Here is a 16,889-nt window from a genome sequence, read left to right as displayed (position 1 = left end):
TAAAGAGCCGGAGAGGAAACATTTTGGTCTTTGCAAGCCCCGTGGTCTCTGTCGCGGGGACTCTGCGTTGTGGTGACAGCGGCCCAGGCCACGCTGTGCCCGGCTGTGGCCGTGGCTTCGAGGACTCCATCCACGACATGGGTGGCGGCCAGTGTACCCGTCCAATTAGAAAAGCACCACGTAAAGGGAGTTTTCTCTCCTTCCCCAAATTCTGTGCGTGCGTTTCAGGAAAATATCCGAATGCCACTTTCCTCCCTCAGGACCTCTTCCCAGTTACGGGCACGCGGCCTTTTCAAAGATCTCTGTGCAGCGCGGGTGCAGGGTCAGGTAGAGTTAATGTGCTCCCCGCCAGACCTTCATCTCTGGAAGGTGAACGGGTTTCACACTGATTACTTTTCATGAGAAAAATAATGAACCACGGAAACAAGCCTCGCAGGCATCTGTGTTTGGGGAGAGGACATCAAATGGCCACTTAGGGGACGCGGCTCAGGAGGGTGTCCAGGGCACGGGAGCTGGGGGTGTGTGGAGGGCGCTGAGTACTTTGCTGGAATCCCACGAAGTGGGGCTACCCTGCCCGCAGCCCCGGCTGTGGAGAGTCTGCTTCTTTTCCCCTGGAGGGGCTGGTCCCTGGCTGGGGGCCGCCCATCCCACCCAGGTCTCTGGGGCACAGACTTGGCAAACCTGAAACCCCCAGGTCAGGAGCGAGGAGGCAGCATGGAGAAGTGTGGGGGGGACCCGGGGCCTGGCAGCTTGGGGGGTCCTGAACATGCCACAGGGCAGGGGGCGTGAGAAGGGAGCGCTGGTGTCCTATGGCCACAACAAACACCCCAGGCTCTGGGGCTGAAATCAAGGAAGTTGTTGTCTCCCAGGTCTGGAGCCAGGAGTCCAAGATCGAGGTGCCCCAGGGCCGCACTCCCTCCAGAGGCTCCAGGGGAGGGTCCGCCGGCCTCTCCCGGCTGCTGCGGCCCCAGGTGTCCCTGGGCTCATGGCTGCGTCTTCTCAGTCTCTGCCTCCGTCTTCACGTGGCTTCTGCTCTGGTCTCTGTGGTTGGACTTGGGGCCCACCCAGGTAATCTGGATGAGCTCTTCACCTCAAAATCCTCGCGTTACTTACACCTTCAAAGCCTCTTTTTCCAAATAAGGTTCCATTTGCAGGTCTGGGGATGAAGGTGTGGGTGTGTTTTCTGGGGGGCCACCATCCAACCCACGGTTGTGCCCACCAACTTGGTGCAGGCCCCAGTGAGCTGTCACCTTAGCAGAGGAGCGAGTGGCCTGACTGATCAGGGCTGTGGCCAGAGGATCTTTAGGTGTGATTTCGCCTTCTGGGAACTCCTCCCGCCCCCAGGAAATCCCCTCCAACCTTCGCATCTCATTGGTGGAGGCAGAAACCACCGGAGATGTTTAGCTCAGTAACTGTCTGGGAAGAGGAGTTCGATTGGGTACCTTTGGCCTAAGGACAGGAGTAGGATGGGGGGTGTGAATTGCTGAAAAGGTGTTTGCTGATCAATATTCAGAGAAGCTTTTTAACGAGGGGGGTCTGAAATACGAACAGGTTACTGTATAGAAAGTCGTGAATTCCAGCTCTGAGCTCCTTGCCAGGTTCCCATGGATATAATCTTTGCTGACGAAATAGACTAAGTTTTGGAGTGTTCAGAGGGAAAGTTAGATGTCCACGAAGCGAGAATAGAAACAGGGTTCTGCAAAGCTATATCTACAAGGAACTGAGCTAGGTGGCTAGTAAAAACACTGGTAGCTTAAATAAAACAAAACACACCTTTCTCCCACATCCAAGGGGGCTGGAGGTGAGCAGTGCATGGCTGTCATGGGAGCTCTAGCCTCCTCAGGTGTCAGGGCTCCTGTTACCCTTCTGTTCCACCTTGTTTGGCTTCCCTCCTCAGTTTGCTTCGTAGTCCTATTGTGGCTGCTGATGCTTCAGCCATCACATCTGCATTCTAGGCAAGAGGCAGAAAAAGAGGGAGAAAGGCAAAGAGGGCCTTTCCTGAAAGCCTTACCCAACAATGTCTTCCTTCATCTGATTGGCCACTTTCCTTGGTGCTGATGGTTCTGATTCCAGAACATGAGGAAATTTTCATTTATCTGCAGCAAAATGATACAAATAAGAAAAAAATATGAGTGAGTCTTTCTTTGAACTAAATTAATTTTTGTTCTTTCAACATTTTGGAGTTAAAATATACTTTTGAAAAGATGGCAAAAGTAGATTGTAATGACGTTTTGTTTGAGGCTCTTGCTTTTCAGAATAGTTTTATTTCAAAAATAACCCAAACATAGTTTAAAAATCAAACAATACTATGTGGAACACAATACTGTTCCAGATCCCAGCTTCACCATCTTCTAGTTTTTCTCCCCAGAAACACCTCTCTTTCTGTTACCTTTTTCTACGACTATTGTTCTCTATATTTATAAATAATACTGTTATCCTACTATGTATTGGTTTCTCATTTTAGACCATATCTATCGACTTCCTCCTGGTACTTGCAGTTTAACCCTCTCATGTCCTAACCTGTATCTTTTCTAACATGACTTCCCCTGTCTTTTCAACATACTTTTATCACTAGTTTTGGTTAAACCATTTTTATTTACTGTCGGGCCAAGCGATGCACTGTGATCATTTTTCTTTTGTTGTGTAACTTTGCATTTTTCCTTTAATATTTGCCTAATTGTTTTCACTGCTTAATTTTCTAGGAAACTAGTGTGACGTTTCCCACACACTCTCATCCATCTGTCAAATGCCTGATAATGTTTCAAATGTCCAAACACATCAAACAGTGTGACAGTGCCCCAATGCCCACTCTCACCACCACTGCCTCTATAGTTTCCTATCTGTATAGCTTTTCCTTTTCTAGAAATTTTATGTAAATGGAATAATTCAATATATGTTCTGTGTCAGCATAAATTTTTTTAGCACTTTTTTTAGGCTCATCCACATGGAACATGCATCAGGAGTTTGTTCCTTTTTACTGAGGGTTGGACTCTATCTGTGGATGTGCTATGTTGCATCTACAAATTCACTACTAGGTGGGCATGTGGTTTGTTTCCAGTTTTTGTCTATTACAACTCATGCTGCATGAATATTCACACACATGTTTCCTTGGCTCTTGTGTCCTGACAGGGCTCAAGGAGTATGTGTGTAATCACTTTAAGAAACCTTGAAGGGACTTCCCTTGTGGTCCAGTGGTTAAGACTTCGCCTTCCAATGCAGGGGGTATAGGTTCGATCTCTGGTCAGGGACCTAAGATCCCACATGCCTTGGGGCCAAAAAGAACCAAAACATAAAGCAGAAGCAATATTATAACAAATTCAATAAAGACTTTAAAAGTGGTCCACATCGGGCTTCCCTGGTGGCGCAGTGGTTGAGAGTCCGCCTGCCGATGCAGGGGACAAGGGTTCGTGCCCCGGTCCGGGAAGATCCTACATGCCGCAGAGCGGCTGGACCCATGAGCCATGGCCGCTGAGCCTGCGTGTCCGGAGCCTGTGCTCCGCAACGGGAGAGGCCACAACAGTGAGAGGCCCGTGTACCGCAAAAAAAAAAAAAAAAAAAAAAAAAAAAAAAAAAAAAAAATGGTCCACATTCAAAAAAAAAAAATCTTAAAAAAAAAAGAAACCTTGAAATTTGTGAAAAGAAGATAAACCCCTCAGAGGGCCTTCGGAGCCTCACCACTTGTCTCCTAGTGGTTTTGAGTGTTTATTTTACAGGAGTTTGGTGAGTCGGTGTACCTGAGCTACCTTATGCAGCCTGAGCCGAGGCTCCAAGGCAGGTAAGAACTTCTGATGGCTTGGAAATCAAATGAGAATCAGTGGGAAAATGTGCTTAGACTTACACTTATAATTTTTAAAAAGATTTTTTTTTAAAGAAAAGCCCAAAGTTGTATCCAAAGAAAGAGCATTTTTCCTAAGAAAGTGGAATAATAAAGGCATTGGAGAAGTTTCTGCCTTGAGGGACCTGCCACGTGGTCTTGCTCCCATACACCTGGATCGAGGTGATGAGATGTGCGTTACTTCCGTCTGAGCGGGTGCCCGGCCGGGGCCCTCTTGAGGGGCTCACTGCCACTGCTCAGGGACCCCCTTCCCTTTCTGGAAGCAGTTAGCGAATCTCAGCAGACCCGGGGCAATTACTGTGGCCTCTAGTTTCCAGCCACTGCATTTCCAGACTTTCTCTCTGGAGCCAGTGGGAATTGAGCAAGCAGCTTGGAGGTGGCCTGACCATCCAAGCATCAGAACGTCCATCTCCTTCCACTCGGAGGCACAGGGGCTCCGGGGGGCAGCATCCACTGCTTGTCCTGTGCCCTCTGCCCTCGGGTCCAGTCCCAGGCCGGCTGCCAGGGCCTTGTAGGATCTGCCCGCCTCCCCTTCCTCTTGGCCTTTCCCCGTGGCCCACGCAGAGGGGCGGCAGAAATGAGAGCTTCATCATAGTGAACACAGTGAGTTAAAGGTTTCCTCTGGGCTGGAGCTGAGGCAAGGGCTTCTGTACACCGCTCCCGAGCCTTGCCTCTCTGGCTGTCTGCTGGCACGCGGGAGAAGCCACCCTGGCCACACGGCCACACGTACGTTGGAGCAGAAGATGCCCTGCTTCTCTTTATCCTGCCTCTTTCCCCAGGTATTTGTGGCTTCATCCTCATCCTAAGAACCAGGAGAGGCAAGCTGTTCTAAGGACTCCATGGCATTCACCCCAGCAGACCTGGTGCCACGGGGCAGGACTGCGTCCCCCCGCTGACCCTCTGCCCAGGGCCCTGCTTGGTGTCTGGCACGTGGCAGGTGTGCAGTCAATATACTCCGATTGATTGATTGGATACATCTGTGATTAAGATTAATCAATGTGTGAAAGGTGTGAGGACAGCCGCTTTGCCCGAAGTGACTGTGGCCGGGTTCTGCTCCTTTGTGGGGACGTTCGCGCTCAGGCCAGGATTCTGTGTGCGACCTTGGACACGGAGAGAGAGACCAGGGCCTCGCTTTGCCCTCTGACCATGCTTCCCACCCATGCCCGGGGGACCCTCCAGGTGGGTGACGCCTGAGATGCGATCACAGCCCTGTCCTCCTCCCAGGTTCGGGGGAGAACATGACCCCGCGGGACAGTAATGTCCAGGTGGCCCTGGTCAGACGGGACGTGAGCGCAGGAGCCTGGAGCGTGAAGTGCAGACGTGACAACCAACAGCCTCCACGCGTTCCTTGACAGCAAGTGGATTTCTGTGCCCAGGCCGAAGGGACAGCGTCTTTGGAAGGCAGGTGGGGCCGGGAGGCCTGCGTGCAATCTGGGCCGGCGTGGCTCCCACGCGCCAGGGACGCTGCCTGGCTGTGACAGCGTCCTGCCGAGCGGCTGTGGCTGCTCCCTCTGCCCTGGCATCAGGTTAGGATCCTCCCCGCTGAGACCCCAGCCGGCCGCTCTCAGGGGCCGTCCTGTCCCTGCAAAGCCCTGCTTGCCCCGTCGCATTCGGAGCTGGGTTCAGGCTCCATCCTACTGCAGGGCCTTGGACTGAGTCTTGTTTTAACAAGTGCCTGGTGTAGCTGTCTTGCACGGGGGACCCCCGAGTACAGGAGGGGCTGCGCCGGGAGCCGGGGCCCGTCTCTGGGGAGCCTCCGCCGGTTGGGCCGGAGCTGACTCTGCCCTGCTGAACGGAGGGTCCTGGCTTGCCGAGGAAGCAACGGTGGCAGCGGAGGTCTGGGGGATGCCCCCCACCCCACTACAGATGGGACGGACGGCAGGCTTCTTGGACTTTTTCATAAAAAATTCCAGAGCCTACGCTTTCTAAAGTGCCAATGATAAGAAGAGCACATTTGCATCAATTTCTAGCATGAAAGTGATAGTAGGCTCTTTGTCCAAAAAGTGTTTAATGGCGTGATTTTTTTTTTTTTTTTTTGCGGTACGTGGGCCTCTCACTGTTGCGGCCTCTCCCGTTGCGGAGCGCAGGCTCTGGACGCGCAGGCTCAGTGGCCATGGCTCACGGGCCCAGCCACTCCGCGGCACGTGGAATCCTCCCGGACCGGGGCACGAACCCGTGTCCCCTGCATCAGCAGGCGGACTCTCAACCACTGTGCCACCAGGGAAGCCCTAATGACATTTTTACCTTTGCAAATGTTACATAAATGGCAACTGTACATCAGAGAAGCAAATGATAGTAGTAGTAGTAATAATAATAATAATAATGTATAATAATAATCCCAATACCTAGAGATTACCACTGTTACAGCTTGGCAAATATGTGTTCGGGCTTCTCCACCTTTAGAGCCGAATTATTTGAACAAAATGCATTCATACTGAGCAGCTGTTCTGAACCTGATGTTTTCCTTATCACTTTAGTTTTGACGTATTTCTCTGGCCTTAAATATACTTCTACAACTGAAAAGTCTTTTTTATTTTCTTGATAAATGTATCAGGATGTTTGGTACTTGTCTGCTGTTGTAGCTTGCAGCCTGCCCTCAGAAGCCTGCTATTAATGAAGAAGAATGCCGTAAAAGTAGTTTCTCTCTGAACTTTTGAGTTTCTTTATCACTTCTGGATTTTTGTCACAGTTTACAGGACCTGAAAGTTGGAAAACTCCTCCTTCCCTCGGTCCTTTCTTTCTAAGACTTTATGACGAAGGATGCTCTCCGTGAAGATGGGGTTCGGTGCTCTTCTGGGGTAACTCTCCCTCCTCTGCCCTCGTCAGGGGAATGCTGCTGCGGGCTCTGGGGGGTGGAGGCTCAGCACATTGGCCGATCGCAGGTGTCCGCCCTCTCTCTGCCAAAGTCCGGGGTTCCCACCTGGACCACATCTGCACAGACCCGGACCTGCAATGCTTCAGAGCAAAGGCGTGGTGCAGGTTCCTGGACCTGCACTTCCAGGTGGCTCAGGGAGAAGAAAGGAGGCGCCGTCAGGCCTGCCCGCGAGTTAACAGTGCGCCGGGCGCCCTTTACGTCCGACTCACCCTCCCTCCTCTCACCCTCGCGTGGCCTCTTCCTGCTGAGGTCTCTGCCCTTGGCCTGTGGCTGGGGCCACCTGGGTGCTGGAGGAGCCGGGGACCCTCAGTGCAGACCAGGCTTGGAGAGGCCCTGCCTGCTTGAGGGTTTTATGGTGTAATTTACAGGTTTAGAAGAAGTTGATGCTTTCAAGGTCCTTTTTGTGTAAAAGGAAGCACTGTGTGTCAGGCGTGCAGTTCCTGGTCTCTGAGGACTGTGTCTAAACAGTTTATGGAGTGAACAGTGGGTGTAAGCCACGTGGTGCAGCCAGTGAGTCCGAGCTTTCTTCTAAGTCTCTTGCAATATTTTTAAATAGCATTAATTTCCCTCAAACATAAGCTCACTGAATACAAAAAGGGATTTAATTTCCAGTGTTCAAGTGCGTTTTTTCACTGAGTCACATACCTTCCATCCAGAGGGATGTCTGGGTAGGAAAGGTCAAGTCTAGTCAAATGTCAATGGCTGTGGTTTACTCACCTGTAGAATCACAACACACCTGGAAGAAAGAGTGAAGCGTGCAGAAGGTCACCAGGTGAGCACTGGCAAAGATTCAGACTTCTTCATCTGTATAAAAAAATAATACCAGAGCCTTACGTTTTGATTTATGGCCAATCAGCCATTTTGAAACTTGTGATTGCGAAGCACAGAAGAATCAGCAAAATAATGACTTGATTTAAATAGAGAGTGTTTTAAAATTTTAATCATTATCCAGTGAATTCAATTGTAATGCCACTGTTATCTTTTAGAAAATGTGACTGGGAAATGATTTGCGAGTCCCGGGAGGCTGCAGGTACAAGGACCTCACCCTTTAGGGTGAGTGTTATGAGCAGACAGTGGTCTTCCTTCTAACTAAATGTCAGTTTTCACTTTTCTGCTGAGGCTGATAAATAATTTGAAGATCAGGCTTGGTGGCGTCAGGTTCTTGAGCTGAAGAAAGAAACCCCAGGACCGAGTCATTGGTTAAACCCATTCACCAAATAATGTCCCCATATGGGAATCTACGGGCTCCCGTGGTCATGCTAGAAGCTTAGAATAAGGAGGGGAGAAACGGGTCTGGAAATAATCATCCCAAACTCAGCCGCCTGGGACAGCTTTGCCCGTTGTGACTGCACAGCGAGGCATGTTCTCCACGGCGAGGCTGGGGCCGAATCGTGGGGCTGGGCCGTGGGCTCTGTTTGTCAGTGGCCTTAGAGGGACCTTCCTCTGGATGACCTGGAGCCTCTTCAGGGCCTCCCAGGATGGGCTGGTTGGGGGCTGCGTTTCTGCATTTCATGGGGCTTTGCTGATACAACATATACGACCACGAGACCGAGCGTGTGCTGGTCCCCTTAGCTGGGACCCTCTCAGTGTCAGCAGGGAGTGGGTCTCGCCATTGAGTGGTGGTACTTCCCAGAAAGTCAGCCCCCACTCCTGCAGCTGAGACGCGTGTTGCTGTCTTTCAGAAATAGAGGGGTTTGCCCTCGGAGCCAGCCTGTCCTGCCGAGTTCCCGGTCAGGTGAGCATCAAGGAGGCTGCCCGTCTGCGGGCACCACTAGCCAAGCGGGCTTCTCCTCTCCCATCGTTCTCGAAACCTCGGTCCTGAGACCTGGAACAGGAGGTCAGCAGAGGCCACGCAGCTGCTCAGAGCTGCAGGAGGGGGTACGACGCGGGGCGGGGGGATGCCTGCACTGTCCCGGATGAGAGCCCGATAGCAGCCCCGCCCTACCTCCCACCCGGAAAGCCCGCTGGACACCCGCAGCCCTGTGGGGAGGGCAGTGGACGGGGACAGGGCAGCAGCGGGGTCACCTATGGGCCCACAGCAGCCTCTGGTCCTGTTGAGCGTGGCTTGGGCAGAGGGGCCCATGGTGCCCTCAGCCCAGCGACAGGCCCAGAGCTCGGGGGGACCTGGCGAGGGGTCAGTGTCTCTCCCCCCTCCCACCCAGTCCCCTCCTCTTGGTAAAACATCCCGGGGGTCTCCCGTCGATCCCCCCCTCCCCTCACGCCCGCCCCCAATCAACCAACAGCAAGTCCGCCAACTGGGCTCCAAGGGGGACCTGCCCACTCTCCAGGCCCTCTCCTGCTGGGGTTCCAGGGCTCGGTCACTTCTTGCCTTGAGTCCTGCCCTCCCTGCGTCCACTCTGGTCTGCCTCCTGCCTGACTGCTGTCAGAGAGACCCCGAAAGATATAACTCACAGCATGCTGCTTCCCAGCTTGGGACCCTCAGCTGGCATTTCATTGATGGATCAGCCTCGCCTCGCTTGCCCACGTGCCATCCCCGTGGGACTGCGTGTGGCCTCTGCAGTCTGCTGGGAGTTGGGCTGGCACCTGCCTTCAGGTCGTCCACCAGCTCCTCACGGGATGCTCGTCCCTTCGTTCGGACCTGAGGCCTTTCCCCCGCACTTACCCCTTCCCTCTGGCCACCCCGTCAGCTCAGCCCCCCTCCGCCAGCCACACCACACACCGTGCTTCCTCTGCATTGCAGGTCGTTGCTTTTGGTCTGTTTTTGACTGTGTCTTTGCTCCCTCCTTCCTGGCCTTGATGCCCCGCTGGGAGGGTGAAGAGGTCTTCTGGTCGGCCCATCCCTCAACGTGCCACAGTGTTGAGCACAGAGGCTGGAGGCTCAGGGTGGGGTTGCCGAGGTCCCAGATGGACCACGGGCCCACCACCAGCTGGGGGATTAAACCGCCGATGTGGGAGCTGTGGTCGCCAGAGGGGAACTAGGGTGCCCAGCGGGTTGGCCAGGAGCCCAGCATCAGCCTTGGCCCCTTCAGAGGCCTTGAGGGTGGAGGGTGCAGGGGGCAGCCGTGGGGCAGGGCGGGGGGTCTGGGGGCTCACAGGGCTGACGAGAGGAGCGATGCTCCCACGATGCGGCTCCCATCCTTGCCTCAGACCAGCCTTCCCGATGGACCGAGGCCACCAACTGAGGGGCTGGCTGCTTGGCCATGGAGTCTGGAAGGGAGCCTGAGAAGCTGGGAATGGGGGTTCGGCAGGCACCTTGCCTACCAGCCGGGGTTGTCAGCAGTGGAAATGGCAGAGTCTGTACTGTGAGAATCAATTGCCAGGGGGAGAAAGGAGGAAAGTTTCTTTTAAATGCCTCAAATCTCCTGGGTTGTGTTGTACAATGAAATGAATACATGAACTGCACAGAAAATATATCTTTCAATTTCTCAGAATTGTTGTTTACTAAGAATAAAGCTCTAATCAACTGGGATTTTAGAACTTTGGCAGTTCAGATGAACTAAGGCTGAACGTATTTTTCAAGTCTTGCAGCTAAAAGTCAAAGAAATAAAAATCTGAATATTATTTTCTAAATAATTTTATTGTTGTGGGTTCCATATTTATAGCATAAGCCACATTGGAAATAATATTGCTTTATTCCAAAATGTTTGTTATTCAACACATACATCTGTCTTTTTTTGTTGTTTTTTTTTGGCTGTGTTGGGTCGTCGTTGCTGCATGCGGGCTTTCTCTAGTTGCGGCGAGTGGGAGCTACTCTTTGTTGTGGTGCGCGGGCTTCTCATTGCGGTGGCTTCTCTTATTAGGGAGAATGGGGTCTAGGCGTGCGGGCTTCAGTAGCTGTGGCACGCGGGCTCAGTAGTTGTGGCTCGCGGGCTCTAGAGTGCAGGCTCAGTAGTTGTGGTGCACGGGCTTAGTTGCTCCATGGCAAGTGGGATCTTCCCGGACCAGGGATCGAACCCGTGAACCCTGCATTGGCAGGTGGATTCTTAACCACGGCACCACCAGGGAAGTCCCCATCTGTCTTTTATATGGAATGCTTTTCTGATTTTTAAATGATAATTTACTGAAGACAATGACCAATCTTCGGAAAGGGGCGGAATTTACACATAGTTTCCCACTAGCATGAAAAGCTTACAAATAACTAATTTTAGGTTCTGTACCTCTCCTTTGGGCTTGGGAGTGACATAACAGTATTATGAGAAAGTGTGTATCTTCATAAAAACACCCCACAGGTCCCATCACAGATCTATTCCATGGAACACTTGCTGATTTGGGGATGACAGGTTTTGCATAAAGAAGCAAACCAACAGATATTTTTCTGCTCTTCTGGTCAGCTCCAGAGCAAACTGAGGGTGTGGGTAGCTCATGGGATCGTTCACATGTAAGACTCTGAGCTCTGATAAGAAAGTTCAAATATTCGTTTTCTCAACTTTTGAAATAATACTTTTTATAGCTCCTCTTTGTTATAAGACTTTGATAAAAATGTAGAGGGGCTTTCAAAACTTCATGAGAAACAAATTTTTCAGTTTTGGTTAATCACTGGATGGTCAAATTGCAGAAAGCTGATGGGCCGAGTAAATAAAAGCTTCAATAGGCGTTAAATGTCTGTAGTCTAAGGACATAAAGATCTAACACTCGTACAAAAATATTTTATCATTTCTAGTATAACTAATGTTAGGAAAAGCAATCATGACCTGAGACAGCTCAGAAATGACTGCTCTTAAAGGATCTGCCAGCTCTGAGTCTGGAAATTGGCTTTCTTGCACCTTCTACTGCAAGACTAGTCTAATCGGGGAAAAGGACATTCACTTACAAGGTAAGTTACAGTCTAAGTAGGCTCCGGAGATGCCAAGTTTCATGAAAACTCAGGGCTTAGAGGAGGGCGTGAGCAATACAGCTGCTGTCCTCGTGCAAGGCTGTTGCTGTCTAATTTTAGATGAATCACACGAGTCTTGGTTGCCCTGGTAACTTGGTAGCCATTCTGCTTGTCTGGAGGCTGAGGCAGGGAGTATTAACTCTCTTTAAAGTTTCTTAGAGACGTGAAGCCAACAAGTTATAAGGAGGATATTTCGGCTACTTCCAAGGCCACAAACACTGTGTAACAGTGGCTTAAGGCCACCATCTTGTTTTGCCCCAGATTTTGTGGCCAGAAGCTGAGGCAGGGTTCAGCCGGATGGCTTGTCCCTGGTCTTTGAGGTGCTGGCTGGGGGTCCACTTCCGAGATGGTCCCTTCACTCACACATCTGGTGCCTGATGGGCAGCTACGTCCCTCCCCACTCCACGTGGTCTCAGGGCCTCATCTTATGGCCCTCAGCAGGGTAGCTGGACTGCTGACATGGTGACCCAGCGGGTCTTCCAAAAGAGAGAGAGTGGAGGCCTCCCTTACCTCTTATGTCTGCATCTGGAAGCCGGGGCCATATCTGCCACATTCTGTCACGTGAAGCAGTCACAAGCCTTGTCCAGATTTAAGGAGAGGTGACAGATGTCCCACACCCCAAAGCAGGGAGAGTGAATGCATTTATATACATCTTGAAATGGCCTCAGTGTTCTCTCTGGCCAGGAATTGTTTACATTTCTCCTACATGTGAAATATACTCATCTTCCCTCCCAAGATCCCTGCAAGTTTAATCTCATTACAACATCAGGTTCAGGCTCAAAGTCCAGGATTTCCTAAACTAAATCAGACCAATGGATAAGGATCCTTGGGCAGGATTCCATTAAAAGGGTTCCTTTCGATCTTAAAAGCTCTGAGCTAAGAAGACAAATTATCTTTCCCTCTTGCATCTAGTGTAAGATGGTGAGATGTACACAGGAGAAAGTAGACATGCCTGCTCAAAAAATGGGACAGCAGAGAGCATGTGAAGTCACTGGTCCCCAGCAACCCTGATGTCCAACCAGGCACATGTTGCCAGTTACTTGATTGGGACCTTCCTGCACTTGGTTCTGTCCTCTGAGACATCCTTCCTTTTCCCTAAGAAATGGCAGGATGTTTCTAGATCAGAAGACTTCTCTGCCTGCTTCCTGTGTGTGAAAATTGGGGGAAAGTCAAAGTCCTGTATTTGTCCTGTCTCTGCCTCTTTCAGTCTTAGAGGATATATTTTCTTTAAAAACCTTGTGGGATTCCTGTGTATCAGATTATAATATATTCTTTTTATACCACATCTCTTTCTGGAACAGGCCCTTCCAGGACTGCACATCAGGAGCTACGGGGCCAGGGTCATAAGATCCTTAGCAACTCTCTAGTCAAGTTGAAAGGATTCTTAAGATTCTTAGAGATCTTAATGTACATGTCTTGACATTCTTCTAAGGTCTCAACAAAGGGTCTTACAACTACCCCCGGAGATCTTCATACTAAGGCCACCATTTAACTGTGCTCACCCTGGTTTGATGTTTTCCCTGAGGTCATTTCTTATTTTGAGAGTCTTTTGCAGACTGAAGAGGCTCCAGTCAAGAGGCAGTTTTATTTTTTGACTCAGCAGGTCCCAGCTTATGTTTCCTCTAATTCTGTCTGAAAACTAAATATTTCTTCTTTATTTATTTATATTTTTATACCCTCGTCTCTCTGTCTGTATCCTATCATATGTGTCTAGGAAATTTGTTGGTACTTTCAGCTTTCTGCCAGGAAATATCTGTCACCAAATCCACCAGCTCAGTAAGTATATTTTCTCCTCTCTGTGCTGCCATGGGATGCATTGCAGCTGGATTTTCTGCTGCGGTGTAGTGCGGGCTGCCTTCTCTCTAGCCCCCAAATGACGATCTTCTTACTGTCCTTCAAACCCTCATCCACCATCAGCTCAAGGCCCTTCCAGCCACTTGTCTGAAGTTTTTGGTATGGTGGGTCCCCATTCCCTGGACCAAATTCAGTTCCTGGAAGATATTACTGTGAAATAAATTATCTCCAAACTTCATACTTTGAAACAAACCATTTATTTGCTCAAGATTTGTAGGTTCAGGAGTGCAGGAAGGGATTTTCTGAGTAGGTTTCACTGATCCATGCCAGGCTAGGGGGCTGCAGCAGGAGGATCCACTTTTCACGTGGATTTCTCTCTCACTTCTGAGGTACCTTGAAGGGGATGGCTGGAAGGCAGACCCATCTGGGCCTCTCATCCCCTCCGTTTGTCTAAAGGTCTGTCTAGATGATCTTTCCAGCAAGAGAGTCACACTTCTTCCACGGTTACCTTGGGCTCCAAGAGTGAGTTTTCCAAGAGACCAGAAGAGGAAGTTGCCATTCTTCTAAGACCTGGATTTGGAAAGTCACATCATTTCTCTGTGTTATAGTAGTCAGCAGTCACAGAGCTGGCCCAGGTCCAAGGGGAGGGGACATAGACCCCATTTCTCCATGGAAGGCATGTCAAAGAAGGTGACCCCATCTTTCATCCATCAGAGCTAGTGACCATCACTCCTGAATTCAAAAGCAGGATGCATAATTTGACAATATGTTTTTTGGCTTGTGAATTTGTTCATACTGGATTTTTAGAAAGCTTCTTAGGTAAATATACAGTTAGTATTATAATCAACAATCCCAAGACTGTAGAGAAATTGTGAAGAGAACATCGTGAGTGTCCCAGCAACTCTGGAGTGTGTGGTTGGGTGTCGAGTGCACTTTACAACTAGAAGTTTACATGGGGTTGGAGGTCTCTAAGAAACAAAGTGAAGACACCTCTTTGAGAATGGGAAGAGTATGTGCTTTTTACAAATTTTTCTTTTCCAGAGATGGTGAGTTTTATTTTTTCTTGTCTGGATAGAGGTTTGATTTGCTCTCGAATGTTCCAGCAGGGAGAGAGTCTAGGAGAAAGCACAGAATGCAGAGTTCTATTTGGTGTAATCGTCTCCCTCATTTTCATCTTCACCATCAATGGTGAGAGCAGCATACTTCCTTGCAGACCTGAACTTCGAGGCTGGATCTTCTTCAGTTTTCTTTGGCTCAGGTGCAGATCTGGCATCTTGATCCTTTTTGCCAGCTTTCCTATCTGACCCCTTCCAGTGGTCTTTGTTCCCTCCATTTCCTGGACCATGGCTGGAGTTACCACTCTGGCCTTTTGGGACACTCACCCCATCTATTTTATTTTCATCTTTCCTTGCTGGTCCTTCCTCAGATGGTTGAGCTGTAACTACTTTCCCTCCACCACTTGTAGGGGACTGCTGCTCTATGTCTGAGCTCTGAGATTGAGCAGGAGGGTTAGAACTTTGCTTCACCCAAGCATTCTCCTTTCGTGGAGGGGCTGGCATTACCTTTAGAGGCTGTTCGGGTTTGGGAGGCTTAGAAGTTAGAGACGGACAGTTTTCCTCTTTATTGGGTGTTTCATTTTCTAGAGACTTCTCACTCTTTCTCCTTCGTGCGTTTCTGCCAGATGTGGCTGAGGTCCTAGTCCATGATGACTCACTTCCTGTCCTTGACCATTCCCGTTCCTGAGTTTCTTCACTTTGCCAGCTTGGGTATCTCTCCAGAGGCCGTTGTTCTAGCTTTGGCTCATCCAGCTGATGTTGCAGTTTCTCCTGTTCCTTCTATAGTGGCTCTTCTACTTGTTCTCTAGTAGTTGTGCCCACAGGCTTTCCTCCTCCAAACAGAGAGGCTGCTCGACTGGACTGGGACGTGCTAGCAGAGGAATCATCTTCTTTAGGAGTACTCCGAGGCTTTAGGTTCAGTTTGAGTCTCTGGGGGGACATCTATCATCATGCCTACAGTCATCCCAAGAGTATGCATCTCTAGAGCTCCGTGACTGGTCATCCTGTCTGTCTTATCTGTCTTTATAGCCGTCTTCACCTCCTCTGTAGACGTCACCCTGTGGCACTCACTACCAAACGCTCTTCTTCCACTGCCCATCCTGGCATAGCAGCCATTACTGTAATCTCTGCTGCCTCCGTGATCATAGCAATCTTGGCTCCATATCGATCCATGTCCTGGCGTGGACCATCGTGGTAACTGTCCCTATACCCATCACGATATAGGTCTGAATAATAATGATCTGTATATTTGTCTCTAAGCCTTCATCACCTCTTCTAGGTGTGTAGCCATCAAAGCTGCAGCACGACGGGCCTCCAATCTGTATCTGTTTTTTCAGAATCCTGATTTCTATCTCAGCCGAAAGAACAATCATCCCTGGCTTTACCCTGTGCTTGATCAGCAACGTCCACTTCAATTCTCCTGTTACCTAGAAACTCTTCACTGAGGCTCAGGGCACTGAGCAAGGAATCCAGGTACTCAAATTCAGCATAACCAAAACTTTTCAACCTCTCAGGATTGCTGGGTTCACCCAGTAAACACACTGCACTGATGTTTAATCCTCTAAAGAATTCCTTAATGGAGTCTTCTGTCACATCATAGGACAGGTTCCCTAGAAAAGCAGTGTAGGGTGGCAATTTGGGAAGATGGCTCCAGTCAATGGCTCGGGTTCCCAAGCAGCCCGTGGAGCAGTGGGCAGGATGGAACGGTCAACTGGAGGTGCCCTATACACGTCATCATCATTACTATGCCAGTAGTTGAAACATGTCCTTCTAGGTCATCTGTTTCATCAGCTCAGCTATCTGGTTTGGGGACGTAGGTGCTTCCTCCACCATTCCCTCCATCCTCAGCCAGAAAGTCTGTCAGGGAGACAGACTTCCCCTTCTTATTCTTCTTTTTTGCTGAGGCCGCCATTTGGGAGAGGGCGAGAGAATGCAAAGACACACATATTTTTATTGGAAACTCAGGTTTTAATTTATGCCAGAGATGAGCTTAGTGGTTTGTGATTGGTCCACCCATCACCTGGTTCAAATAACATCCAACTCCATTGATTGGCATTCTCAGCATTTGTGTCTACCCACCAGAATATTTCCTAGTTTCATTTGCATGTGGTCTCTGAGCAGGAAATTCCTTGGTTGCAGTTTCCTTATAGCATCAATACCTTCCTCAGTTTTCTTTACAACAAAAGAGCTAGAACAGATCCCTGAGAACTCTCCCAGAAATGCCTCTCTGAGGGTTGATTCTCTTCTGAAGCCCCTTCTGGCTGGATTTTTCTCTTTGACACCATGGATCACGTCAACCCCAGGATGGTTTTGTTGCAGATGAGATCACATGACATATTGTAAAGCCTAGATCCGTGACTCAGATTTTCCCTTTTAGCTCTCATCCTTTCCTTGGGCAGGTTTGTGCTTTGTTAGAGCTCAGACTCCTCCCTACTAGACATCACATGAATTACTACAGCTGCACCTATAGCTCAAGAGAAAAATGAGCTTTTAAAT

The 16,889-nt window shown here is 49.7% G+C and overlaps 1 pseudogene across 1 annotated transcript; it reads right to left on the bottom strand.

The window, feature by feature from the left end:
- Positions 1 to 14,480: 14,480 nt before the first annotated feature.
- On the bottom strand, positions 14,481 to 16,305 carry LOC307051340 (eukaryotic translation initiation factor 4B-like; annotated as a pseudogene). The gene has a single exon. The product of its transcript is annotated as a eukaryotic translation initiation factor 4B-like (transcript).
- Positions 16,306 to 16,889: the final 584 nt, after the last annotated feature.

This window comes from Hyperoodon ampullatus (assembly GCF_949752795.1).
Source record: "Hyperoodon ampullatus genome assembly, chromosome: 4".
Lineage (NCBI taxonomy): Eukaryota > Metazoa > Chordata > Mammalia > Artiodactyla > Ziphiidae > Hyperoodon > Hyperoodon ampullatus.
The sequence above is the reverse complement of the archived record's forward strand: the minus strand, read 5'-3'. Positions and strand labels throughout refer to the sequence as shown.